This window comes from Schistocerca cancellata, chromosome 1, assembly GCF_023864275.1.
Source record: "Schistocerca cancellata isolate TAMUIC-IGC-003103 chromosome 1, iqSchCanc2.1, whole genome shotgun sequence".
In the NCBI taxonomy this organism is placed as follows: Eukaryota; Metazoa; Arthropoda; class Insecta; order Orthoptera; family Acrididae; genus Schistocerca; species Schistocerca cancellata.
In genome coordinates, this window is record NC_064626.1 from 863,405,855 (window position 1) to 863,414,885 (window position 9,031).

Below are 9,031 nucleotides of genomic sequence, written 5' to 3' on the forward strand. Positions count from 1 at the left end.
GCGGTCCAGTGGCACCGACATCGGTGGATTCCGCCGACGATCGATATCTGTCGAAGACGACTGATTTTATTTCAAACCAGTACACCAGCACGTGCGCGGTCTGAGTGACGCCTATCTCAATGTCCGAACGTACAGACTTCGGACGACGGTCGGTGAAATTCATATTGTTTTCTTCGGTCGGATCAGCCAACGTTTCCACTCGCAAAACATGGATTATGAGACATATTTAATTTAGTTCTAGAAAGAAGAACTTGTAGAATTTTGAGGATGAGAATTGTATTAACAGGGATATGTCTTGGAGCGTATGGTTTGAAGTCGCTACTTTACTGGAAACCACATAAAATTCTTTTCATATGAGTGACATGCCTTGCTATGGCAAGGAAAAGAATGGAACTAGCGGGAAAATGCTCCTATCGGAGAGTAAAAAAGGCAAATATGCTCCTGTTTGAAAGAGTCTGACTGAAAGGTGTGGTACTAGTTGCCTCAGTCTACCTACCTTCCTCAGCATCTTTAAAAATTTTCCCAAAAATTTTGGCATGCCAACATATTCCTGCCTTTTTTAACATGCAACCAACCTCTAACTCCCATAAGCTCCCCTAAGTGCAACTGGCTCATACCCACTAGTCTACTGGTGTAAGTCGCTCATACCCATCCACCCCTGCTTGCCCATTCTCGCTCGCTCATTCAGCCCAATTCATTGTTATTATCTGTTTGCGTCTCTCTCCCTTTGTCTCTCATCTCACAGCTACTGTCTCCTCCTTTTTTCCCTTCTAGTACTGTCTCTTCTTGGTGTCACTGTCTTTCTCTTGCTCTCTCTCTACTGCTACTGTCGCATTAATTCCTTCCCACTACTGCTCTTCTTCTCTCTGTCACTATCTCTCTCTTCCTCGTTGTCATTGTCATAGACTCTGTCTTTCATTATCCCTGGCTCTCGCCCACTTCCACTTCTTCCTCCTCTTTCTTCCTGTTCTACTGGCACTGTCTCCTTCACTTTTTTTGTAGCACTGTTCTGTCGTTGTCAGCTATGTTCCACTGCTATTGTGTCCCTTATTTTCTCACACTGTCATTATCGCTTCGCTCTACTACAACCACTGTCTACTATATTCTACGCCTCTGTGTAAGCCTAATTTCATCTGCGTCATGCCTAAGGGACAGTTGCGGAGGAGATGAACATTCATGGATTTTGCAGGCCTTGGAGTTTCACAAGCACGTTGTAGAGATATGTAGGGCGTCTTGTTTCTAGCCCTGCCGGTTAAGATTTTTCAACATTTCTATTAGACTCCCTCACAAGTCACATAATGCTGTGTTGTCCTCATCATTTCATCATCATCCAGGAAAGTGGCGAAATTGGACTGAGCAAAGGTTGGGAGATTGTACGGGCGCTGATAACCACGCAGTTGAGCGCCCCACAAACCAAACATCATCATCATCATCATCATAATGCTGTGACCATTCTTACCATCCTTCTCCTACTGATGGGCCTGCCAAACAGGATAACCATGCCTGATCCATTGTAGAACGTAAATATTTAAAAAAAGTATTTTTAGATTGAAAAAGGCCAGTACTTGCAAGTGCTATGGCTTTTGTTAGGTACATCAGGACGGGTGTGCCTACGTCAGGATAACTCGACCTCAGCTCTGCTAAGTCTTGTACATCATACATTATTTTATAATTGTATAGTCGGCCGGAGTGGCCGTGCGGTTCTAGGCGCTACAGTCTGGAACCACGAGACCGCTACGGTCGCACGTTCGAATCCTGCCTCGGGCATGGATGTATGTGATGTCTTTAGGTTAGTTAGGTTTAAGTAGTTCTAAGTTCTAGGGGCTGATGACCTCAGAAGTTGAGTTCCATAGTGCTCACAGCCATTTGAACCATTTTTATAATTGTATATTAAATAAAATTTTTATTATCATTAACTGGGCTGGAAAAAGAAGAGAAACGTCACGAGAAAAGCTTTAGTGCTTCATTTCTAATATCTTCGTGACGGACGGTAGGTATGAAAGAAGATTTTATTGCTACGCATGTGTCTATAACAAGCGTCATTCCCTGAAACCAGGCACTTAGTTGTGAATATATGTTGTCAACCATTACATAAAAAAGAGTTACATTAAATCCGCTTACTGACTGTTTCAGCGTCTCATCCCCGTAGAGCTCGTTGAAGTGCTTCTCTACTACTGTAATTAGTTTGTTGAGCAATTTACGCTCAATGGCCCATATTGTTTCACAGATGTTCGAAGTTTTGTCAAGTAGTTTCTCATACAATTCTTTCATGTTAGTTATTTCTGACAGCTATCCAGCGATATGTCGCAGCGGTAAGACACTGGAATTTCATTCAGAAGATGATGATCCAAATTCCCGTCTGCACGTTCAGGGTGAGATTTTTCGCAGTTTCCTCCGATATCGCTCGAGGCAAATGCTGGGATAGTTGCTTTGAAATGGATACGACTATTTCCGTTCCCATTCTTCCCCTACCCGAGGATCTCGTCGTCGGCGGGGCGGTAAACTCCAATTTTCCACCTTCATTTATGGTAGCGCCGTTTCGAAGGGGTTTCTAAGAGGTCATACTCTCAGACTATAAGACCGTAGGCGTTATATGAATTCTTGCTAGTGGTTTATATCGAATGTGAAAAGAATGAGATGTGACTTTAGGACCTGTTGCTCGACTTCCTGAGTTATAGCTTCTGCTCTCACGAATTATGTATGACAGAACGTTAAGAGCGTCAATGAATCACTCCTCGAGTGTGTAGATGGTTTCCTATCTGCCAGCCCAGCGTTGGATTTGAATTCCTTAGCGTTACCTTGGAAGCAATCACGGAACAAGTTTTTGAATCCTGCCATGCTGTCATGCTGTGACGAAAACAAAAGACCTGTAAATGTCCTCAGCTGTTTCGAAGTTCAGGGCTGTTTTTTGATCAGCCTCTTGGTCTCTACAGTGTATGTAAGGACTAAATTTAAATTCTGACTTAGTTTTTTGCACATCGTTGTATATGCTGCTTATGATGGATGCTGAGTCATAAGCTTGGCCGAAATATTTGCTCACGCCTACTTTTTTTTGTTCAGTATATGCAGTTAATTGATGTTCTTATCCTAATGCAGGCTGATTTCTGATCAGGATAAAGGAGGTAAATGATTCGCATATCTTTAGGTCAGAATGATATTCGAAGTGATCTGTCATTATCATAACATAGTGAAAGATTCCTCGTGGTTGATCAGTTTAATAATTTTTCCACTTTTCTTTCCATTTTAATTTTTCCTCATTTTTCGTTTTTCTTCTTTTTAGGGGCACCATTTCTTCGCGGATTTGTCCCTGTCGTTGCAGCCTACTAACACCCAATGTAATTGGATAGTTTCCTTAACTGTGCATTGATTATTTTCCAGATATCTTCTTATAGAATAAACAACATATTGCAACGTGGCGCAGTTCTCAACAATACATATGGGTCTCTGCAGAGGTCGACAGAAATTAGCAACGGACTGAGACGCAACTGGCGAACAATGAATGTCTCCGTCCCCAGTCAGCCAGATCTTTAAAGAAGATTGTGAAGTGTAGTAAGAGCACGGAACAACGATAGCCGTTAGAAGGTAAGCCATCTTCAAACATCTGAGTTCCACCATCTCGTGGCACCCAAAACACAGGCATCAAGTTGATTGCGCCTTTCTGCGGACGCGTAATATACATTCTCTTAGGCTTGTATATTTAGTTAATCTGGAGACGTATGACACTGCAGTTATATTCGGTGTGATTTGGTTCAACAGTCATCCAGACTGTTTATCAACGTGTTTCTCAAATGTTCAAATGTGTGTGAAATCTTATGGGACTTAACTGCTAAGGTCATCAGTCCCTAAGCTTACACACTACTTAACCTAAATTATCCTAAGGACAAACACACACACCCATGCCCGAGGGAGGACTCGAACCTTCGCCGGGACTAGCCGCACTGTCCATGACTGCAGCACCTCAGAGCGCTCGGCTAATCCCGCGCGGCTCAACGTGTTTCTCAGGTAGTTTTTTTGGAGAAGCATGAATTAAACGAATCTTGTGATTTCAGGGAAATCGGAATGATACAAATTATACATTCTCCTACGAGGTTTCCGTGAAAAATAATCTTTGTATTCGCTCTGACAGAAATTCTTCGACAATTTTATAAAAATTTCTGACGATTGCGGGTGAACTTCAAACATTAAGCTTTGTATTTTGTCATAAATCTATTTCACCTTGTAAATCATAGTCAACGACCTGGCAACAGTGGTAACGTCGGTCCCTGTCAGATCACCGAAGTTAGGCACTGTAGGGTGACCGTCGGGGTCTTCCGAACGCTGTTGGCAAGTGGCGTGCACTCAGCCCTTCTGAGGAAAATGGAGGAAATACTTTATTGAGAAGTAGCGACTCAGGTCTGTCAGCTACCGGGAGAGCAGGGAGCTGACCACGTGAGCCTCCATATATGTATCCGCTGATCCATATGGGCTGAGAATGACATGGCGGTCGGTCGGTACCGTTGGTCCTTCAAGGTCTGTTCGGATGCAGTTTTGATGCCAATGGAGTTCGTATGCTCAATCCCAGTACAACGCCCAAAATTTTTCTTGGCTCGTCCTCTTAGTACTGAACTGGTAAAGGACTTTGGAATTCGAGCTGCTAATATGTCGATTCTTCTCGCTGCCCGCTCTATCGATCAAATAGTGGTGTGCGCAGAAGGGGTAACACTATAGTCGTCACTATTTAATGCTGAGTTTAGTTCAAAATGGCCCTGAGCACTATGGGACTCAACTTCTGAGGTCATTAGTCCCCTAGAACTTAGAACTAGTTAAACCTAACTAACCTAAGGACATCACACACATCCATACCCGAGGCAGGATTCGAACCTGCGACCGTAGCGGTCTCGCGGTTCCAGACTGCAGCGCCTAGAAGCGCACGGCCACTTCGGCCGGCAATGCTGAGTTTCATTTCGATGATATAGAGCGAGGTGATGCAGTGGTTAGGACACGACTCGCATTCGGTCGTCCGGCCATCCAAATTCATGTTTTCCATGGTTTGCCTAACTCGATCCCATCAAATTTGCAGGGATAATTCATTGTAAAGGGCACGGCTGATTTCCTTCCCTATCTTTTGGTAATCCGAGCTCCGTCTCTAATGACCATGCTTTCGACGGATCGTTAACCTCTAATCATCCTTCTTCATTCGTTTCGTGGTAAGCAGTTTCTATCAGTGACTATCATTTGACGCCATTGTGTATCCTCTGATCTGAGAAGTTGTAGCGATTCACTCTAACAAGGAAACATCGTCTGCTTGACATATACGGAGGAGGAAAAAACACACTTGACGCTTGGAAAATATCAGCTCTAGGAATCGATCCTGCACGAAAATTAGACCATAATTCCAATTGTAAGCAGTTGTGATCTTCTGAAAGTGCAGCTTTTGAACTTTAGCGCGCACCTATTGTTTGTCTCTCGCTTCACTCCACTGCAGGCGCCTAGCGCCCGAGCGCCAAGTAGTGTGAAGGGGATGGTGAGGGCCAGGGAAGAGGGAGAAGGTGGACACATCTGCTCAAAGTTTTATGAAATCATGTTCGAGAATAAATGTTATTTCTGTGCGAATAATGGTAAGTAATATGGGGACGTAATATGTCAATATTTAATATTACGCACATACGTGTTCAATAGTTTGCGGGCCGCGGTGGTCTGGCGGTTCTGGCGCTGCAGTCCGGAACCGCGGGACTGCTACGGTCGCAGGTTCAAATCCTGCCTCGGGCATGGGTGTGTGTGATGTCCTTAGGTTAGTTAGGTTTAAGTAGTTCTAAGTTCTAGGGGACTTATGACCTAAGATGTTGAGTCCCATAGTGCTCAGAGCCATTTGAACCATTTTTGTGTTCAATAGTTTCGTATTGATATTCCAATAAAAAAACCAAAGCGACTGTAGAATTGTTATGAGATGAAGTAAATAATTTTCGATGTTCAATTTAATCAAGCCAATGAAGTTGAAGAAAAGCGCATCTCCTGCAAATGAACTTCACTTTAACAGCGCTAGCTCTAAAATCCAAAGAAATAACGCCCAACAGCGAAGTTTATAATTAGATAGCGCTACGCCACTTCTTTAATGACACAGTAACTGATCTGCATAATTACACTGCATTTGTGACTCGCAACATAGAAATGTTCAAAGCAAAGAGATCCCCGCCACCGGCTACGAGTACAAGTTAGAAATCGCGCACTTTGACACAAAGGACAAAGCATATTAATAGTGTCAAAGTAATTCACAAGTCTCTTACTCCTCTGCACAGTCGCTGGGGAATTTGGCTGCTGCAGTGGGGCAGAGTGGGGACAAATATAAGGTGTGAGCGAAAGTTTAAAAGCTGTACTTTCGGAAGGTCATAACTGCGTAGTACGAGAATTATTGGCTAAAATTTTAGCGTGGAATCGATTTATGCTGTTAATTACTTGCAAGCGTACTTCTTTTCTCCTTAAAATATGAGATCGAGAGAGAAGGCTCGGAGCAGTGGCTGACCGGAGCAGTTGTTTCGAAGTCGGAAGAGGGTGTATGATTTCGGGCTAATATTCACTTGTTACCGGTCGCTACCAGTCTCAGGTTTCTATATTGTGCGCAAGGAGTGTCTTCATTGATCATATAAACAAATTTAAACCATTTCAACTTCAATTACAAATAAGATTTCGGTGATCTTTAGCTACGCCTGGTACGTCTACTTCCGTAAACAAGAGCATAGACGCGCTGAGCACAGTGTCGTCTGCTGATTAAAGTTGACTTTATCTACTCGCGTATGTTTACGACGAGTGATTTCTAAAACCAACTTTGATTATATTACGGCCCTCCTCCTAGAGGGCCCCTGGGGCAATGCCGTAGTTGTCTCAGCCTAGTTCACCCCGCTGAGCATTCGGGCTTAGGTTTCCCGCAGCTTACTTGCATCAGTTAATGTTAATACCGGGCTGGGTCGTTTTAAAAGAACACAACGGATTTATTATTCTAACTTCATTCATTACGTTTGTAAAGACGTGGTCGTTTTAAAAGAACACGTCGGATTTCTTATTCTAACTTCATCCATCACGTTTGCAAAGAGGTAGTCGCCGACGGAATTTGAAACCCCTCATCTCAGTTTCCCTTCCGATCTATTGCCGTGTACTTGGTCCTTTTGAAAATGTTTCGAGTTACAGATAGACACACACAATATGTATCAATATTTCCGATAAATTCAGATAGATAAAATGTACGAATTCAGACGAGAAGTTTAGAAGAACTAATTACCTTTCTCTCTAGCAACGATAAAATTAACGGGCTCGTCCGGGATTTGAACCCGGGACCTCTCGCACCCGAAGCGAGAATCATACCCCTAGACCAACGAGCCAGTTAGCAGATTTTGTGTGAGTTGTACACTTTACAGAAAGTGTGTCTCGTTGCCGTTAGAATGTAACGGTGACTGGCAGAGCCGGCTCGCGCGACGGCCGTGACGCGAGGCCAGCGCTGCGTTGGCGAAAGCCGCTGACTTGCAGGGAGAGCGGCCACGCCTCTGACGGCGGAACTCACAACGTGGCAGAAGGCGATTCTAATCTGTCGTTCAGTGACGCGGAGACGGTCTGTGGAGGAAGCATCTCACATACACGTTTGTATTACACTGTATCACCTGTTCCTCAGTAAGTCTATTCTTCAGACGACTGTATTAAGACCTAACAGAAGATCGAGTACGATCACATACAGGGTATTCCAAAACTACTTTCGGATTAATACAGGAAGTAGAGAATTTCAAAACGAATATATTTAATTCTGGGGCATATGATCCCAGGCAGCAATTTCTGACGCTATGAACGATTTACACAGAATGTAGTTTAGTATGTTAGTTACGGCAGTGGCGATCACACGAACTGCTCGAATCGTTAGCCTGTATGCACGAATCACATCATCGGACCATTGACTGTCGTGTCCTTTCGAAGATTGCTGGCGTGTCCGCAATGGTACCAGCAGCGACGGAAATTTTAGCGACGAGGTCTTCTTCTGTTCCCACAACGGTTTCATACACCAGTTGCATCACATGGTGCCCTAGGAAGAAATCCAGACACGTAAGGTCAGGTGACCTGGGTGGCAAGGCCACAGGACCACCTTGTCCGATCCATCGATTCCATAAGGTGGCTCTCAGATGATTCCTCACAGTAATATTGAAATGGGGTAGCGCCCCATCGTCATGGAAGTACATCTTTTGTATAACATTCACAGGTACACTCTTCAGCAGTTCTGGCAAAACATGTTCCACGAAGATGCGGTATCTCCGTTCGTTGAGGCGGAATGGAAGATGTATGGTCCAGTCAACCTATCGCCGAGAATGGTGGCCCATATATTATCACCGAATCGCTGTTGATGAGCACGATATTGAGCATACTGCCGATTCAGTTGTGCCCAAACACCCGAATTGTGGAAACTGAAATAGCCTACACGAGTAAAGAAAGCCTAGTCGATATACAGGACCTCAGCCGGAAATTGGTGGTGCAGGGCAGCCTGTTGTAAAAACCACTGTGCGAACTGCAGGCGCTGGGGAAAACTTTCAGATGCTGGTGCTGCCACACGCTGAAGACGGAAAGGCTGAAGCTGCCGATCATGTATGACTGGAGTTCAGACTGTTCGATTCCGACCTGCATCATGCATACTTGTATGAGACGTGCCTCTTCAACGTAGCACGCGATGCAGACGTCGAATGTCTGGTGTCGTGGAACCTCTCAGTTGGGAAACCGCTGTCGACACTGTCTCTCACTGCAGCTCGTCCATTTCCATTCACAGACCCGTATACCTCATGCATGTAAGCCATTTCAGTACACGTAGACGGCTCCACGTTCCCTGCTGTTGTCCCAAGGCGGTAATGATTGCGACTGAACGATGTGTTTACAAGGAAGTTACCGCTGTTGTCAGAAGGCGGTGATGCTTGCGAATGAATCGGTGTGTTTCCACTGACAACTAAGAGCCAACCTTCTGTACACAAAGCAGGTTTGAACGTCGGCACCATTCTCTGTCAGCGACACCGATACAGCATCTTACGTC

At 44.5% G+C, this 9,031-nt stretch overlaps 1 non-coding gene across 1 annotated transcript; it reads right to left on the reverse strand.

Moving 5' to 3' along the window:
• Positions 1-7,280: 7,280 nt before the first annotated feature.
• Trnap-cgg (transfer RNA proline (anticodon CGG)) lies at positions 7,281-7,352 on the reverse strand. The gene has a single exon. It is a non-coding gene; the product is annotated as a tRNA-Pro (tRNA).
• Positions 7,353-9,031: the final 1,679 nt, after the last annotated feature.